Raw genomic sequence first — 4,837 nt, forward strand, 5'->3', positions numbered from 1 at the left:
TTCTCTGAGACAAATATCCTCCCACTAGCAGCTGGTTAAGGACCAGGCTGGTGAAAATTTCAAACCTGTCAGCTCTTTCTCTTGAGAACTACTGTAGCAGCACAGCTAGGGCTAGCTCTTTTGTCAAGACTAGGCTGAAACATGAACTCTTGGACAGAAAAGACTGTATCTCACAGCAGATTGTGATCGCTTTTGCTTTGTCAGCATGGCAAATTGGAAAAAGTACAGGCTTGGATGTCAGACGAGGTTCACCCGGCCGGGGCGCAGCCTGGGGGCGGCCGTGGGGTCCGGACACGGGGACGCCCACTCTACAAAACCCGGCGGCGAGGGCTCCTCCTCGCACGTGCGCTCAGGAGAAAAGGTCCAGACGCTCACGTCTTCCAAAGTCAGGCCTTCCTCCTGCGACTCCGAGACGTTTTTAGGGAAATTCCAGCCTTTCGGCTCTGGCATGTGATGGAGGCGCTCCTTTGCTTTCAAATGGGCCCAGGGGAGGCTCTGAAATGAGCGTCATCATGAGGTCCCCATCCGGCGCCCTGGGCCCACCCTGGGCGTCTCCGCAGGCACTGGCCAGTGTGGCCTCGGATGCCCTTGCAGTTTCCCTCCCGGCTCCCTGGGCAGCTGCCAGCTGCCCTGGATTGTGGTGCAGAGGAGCTCTGAATTCAGCTTCCCGTGCGCACAGCCGGGGTCCTTGGCGCAGGCCTCCTGGACAGAAGGCCTGGGCTGGCCCCCGCCCCGGGTCTTCTGTGAGTCACCTTTTCACTGCGCAGCTCGCCTCCAGTAACCCCTCGGAAGCAGCAGCCAGTGCGGCCCTCCCTCCCGAGCCTTTTTGTTCTTTCTGCTTGAACTAAATTGCATTAAAGAAAAGAAAACATCGTAATGGGGGAGTTAATTCATCTCTAACATAATTTTCCAGCAACTGTTTCATATTTACAAAATGGCCCGTGGAGTGGAAGGATCCTGCTGTCATTCATCAAAGTGGACAGTTTTCACCTTTTTTGTTGGAGGCTGTGGGATGATTCCAAAGAACTCAGTCTCCTGATATCTCAGGAATTACACTGCCCAGCTTCTGAAACCACCGCGCACACTTCTGCGTGCAGATAAAATGTCTGGCGGCTTATGTGACAAACAGGCAACTGAAAATGGGTCTGAGCAGCAGGAGATGTAGGTTTGAGGTTTGGCTTCCGGCTCTGATTCCCGTCAGATTGGTAGTCTTGGAGATAACACTGTACTTACTGAGAAAAACGATAGCGTACATGGAACTTGTGGCCACTGGAAACAACGCTCTAACCAACTACCCAGCCAGGCCAGAACCTGATGATATGATATGTGGCGCTTTAACACTATGGATTATAAATGCTTTTAAATGTCAATTCCTAATTCTTTAGGTTTCTTAGGGTGTGATCCATTGGTGCTTGTCTCGGAGTTTGAATCTGAAAACTGCTTAATTGCCATCAGAAGAAAGCACAGCCCAGCTATGTGTAGACAGAATATGATATCATCCCCGCAGCTTACCCTGAACTTCCATTTCGACAAAGCCTGCGAAAATGTTGGGAGAATAGGGTTTTCAGTGTCATGCCTACACTTGAGTGGAGAAACTGGAAGACTTCAAAGCCTTCACTCCTCAAATGAGTTAATATCTAATGGAAAAGTTGCCGAGTCGGCTCACACGCAGGTTGCCCTCACATACAGGAACATCAAGAATCCTAGTTATCCACCAAGACGGGCATCACTTTATAGCCAGCTAATGGGTGGTTGACTCAGATGTTGAAAGCTTTATAAGTACATGTTTAAGGAAAACAACTCACGCAGGAGACATCACCCCAAGATAACAAGTGTTAAATAAATCCTGGTTACAGCCTGGCCTGTGTGGCTCAGTGGTTGATCAGGGACCTATGAGCCAGGAGGTCAAAGTTCGATTCCTGGTCAGGGCACATGCCTGGGTTGCAGGCTCGATCCCCAGTGTGGGGTATGCAGGAGGCAGCCGATCCATGATTCTCTCCCATCATTGATGTTTCTCTCTCTCCCTCTCATTTTTTCTCTGACATCAATAAATATATATTTTTTAATTTTTTTTTAAGAAAAAGAAAACAGCCTGCTGAGGTCAGTTTCTTCCTGGTTGGCTGGGAAGAGGCTGCCCCCGCTGCTTCTAGAGTCCAGCCGTGGGCAAACTATGGATCCGGCCCGTTTGAAATGAATAAAACTAAAACAAAAAAAAAGACCGTACCCTTTTATGTAATGATGTTTACTTTGAATTTATATTAGTTCACACAAACACTCCATCCATGCTTTTGTTCCGGTCCGGTCCAGTTTAAGAACCCACTGTGGCCCTCGAGTCAAAAAGTTTGCCCACCCCTCTAGACCCTGCACAGGCCAGCTCCCATCGCCTTGGATGCTGGTCACATGCACAGCCCGCAGTGGCCGTTAGCAGATGGGAACCTTGACTAATCCCTCACATCTGCTCGGGGGTCTGGCCTAGCCCCAGGAAGGCGCACACAGCAGTCGGCTCATGGCCGGCTCGCGGTCATGAAAGGAAAGCAATGTTTTCTGAAATCTAATTTCATCTCGGATAGAACACATCTCATGGAACAGGGATGATCTTGTGCAGATCAGCCCACTCCACTCGGCCGGGTCCAAGTGTCAAGTCACATACGCATTAAATTTTCAAAAGTCCAGACGTGGCGTCCTTCCCAGCGTCGTCTCCCTGCCCCGTCGTTCGATGCCCCCCCGCCCCCACCTGCCTGCAACCCACACAACTGACATCAGGCCTCTGGCCTCACCAAGGGCAGCTTCATTCCTTTTAGATTGATTAGTAGCTCTGATGGCTTTTGCAAGAACAAAAGCGGTCAAATTCCTCATTAGTGGTAAACTTGGGAAAAATGACTTGGCCACCATGTCAAGCTGTTTGCCTTCAGAGGGAAGCAGTATACCCACTCGAAGCAGCATCTGTCTTAGTTACTCCACACCAGGCGTCTTCTGTAGTCATCAGAAGCTGGGTTGTTTTTTCCTAGTTCTTCATCTTTATAGTATGTCCCTGGCCTGCTAGAAACAAACACATTTCCCTTTGTGCCACTGAGAAACATCCCCTTCCGAAGCTGGCCTGGACCCGCAGCGAGCAGCTTAAAGTCGTCAGGAAAGTCCCTCACGGGGCAGAGCGCCCTCTCAGACGGACAATTAAAAAGAAAAAAGGTGAAAGTGATCAACTGGAGGCCACAGAACATCTGTCTGTGATCACGGCCTCCGAGCAGAGTGCTCCCAGCCAGCCAGCGGCCGAGTGACAGCGCCGCACCCATCACGGAGCTGTGTGACCCAGAGGCCCACTGTGCCCAATAAACATGGGTGGGGGGAGCCAGCCATGCGGTCGGGTCAGCTGTTACCTTTGTAAGAGGCCGCGTGGCCCCCAGTAAGGCCATTAGGCTCCAGCCCTGACGCATCTCAGCCCGCACGTAACTGGATGACGCAGACACTTCCCTGCCTTGACTGTGTGACCTTGGGCAAGTGGCCTCACCTCTCTGTGCCCTGGTGTCAGCAAAAGGGGGAGGGGGTGCCTGGACCTCCACCCTCCTCGAGTAGAAAGGCAGCGTCCCAGTGCCCCGCTCCCCGGAGCTGTCAGCGATCGGAGAAGGCGGGCTTGCATGGCAGCCCGGCAGGAACAGGCCCTCTCCCCCGTGGCTGCTGCAGGAGGCCGTCCACTGAGGACTCTGACCCCGAGCAGAGACGAGGCCACCTGCCCTGTGGTCTCAGTGGAGGCCATGTGGGAAGCAGTAATGAAGCCCCCCAGCCCCTCCCAGCCAGGGGGGATCAGCAGAGGCAGGGGTGGGGGGCCTGAACTTCGCTCTCTTCTCAGCAATACAGAGGGGCCCTTCCCCCAATCCAGATGTCTACAGGGGCCCCAGAGAGAACCCAGACTTCCACCCCACCTGGGACAAGGGTAGTCCTGTCCTGGGGCTCCCCGTGGAGCGGCCTTCTCCTGTCCCTTCCCAGGGGGCTGACCTGGTCTCTGAAGGTCCCTGCCTCTTCGTCCCCAACCACCACCACCACCACCCCGCCCCGCCTCCCCGCTACACTGCCCCAGAGGACCCTAAGTGGGTGGAGCTGCCTGGGAAAGGGCACAGGGAGCTACAGAAGTTTTAACCTCATGAAAAAGACCCCACAAAATGTAGTCGCTCTTAAAGGAGAAGGAGGGGACCACAGTGGTCTGGCTTTGACTGTGCTTCTGCCTGTCAGGTTTGTGCATGGAGGATCTGGGGATCCCTGCTGTCATTTGGAATTTTAGTTTATGCATTGAGTTGAATAGCCCCCAAATTCAAGTCCACCCGGACCCTCAGGATGCGACTGCATTTGGAGGTGGCGTCTTCGCAGACATAGTGAGGTGATAGGGGGTCACACTGGATAAGGGTGGGCCCCAGATCCAAGGACTGGTGTCCTGATGAGATGAGGAGAGGACACCCCCAGGGAGACGGCCAGGGGAAGACCGAGGCAGGGTCTGGAGTGACGCGCGCCAGCCAAGGACACAGGGGCCCCAGAGGCCGGGGAGAGGCACCAGGCGACACCAGAGCGGCCAGAGAATAAATGCCGCTGTTTTGAAGCCACCCAGTTCGTGGTCATTTGTGTCTGCAGCTCTAGGACAGGGACATGTGGGTCTAGCTTCTCCCGGGGGAGTCTCGCTCAGGGGGCTGGAGGGAGGGAGGTCTCCGCCCTCCCCAGGCAGCCAGCAGCTTCCTTGGCAGAAGGCATTGCAGATGCTACTTGGTTGCTGAGGAACTGCCTCCCGCGCAGGAACACAGAGACCACCGAGCACTCTCCCGGTGCCGGTGCCGGCGCTGGGAGCGAGCAAACC

Source organism: Myotis davidii, unplaced genomic scaffold, assembly GCF_000327345.1.
Source record: "Myotis davidii unplaced genomic scaffold, ASM32734v1 scaffold399, whole genome shotgun sequence".
Lineage (NCBI taxonomy): Eukaryota > Metazoa > Chordata > Mammalia > Chiroptera > Vespertilionidae > Myotis > Myotis davidii.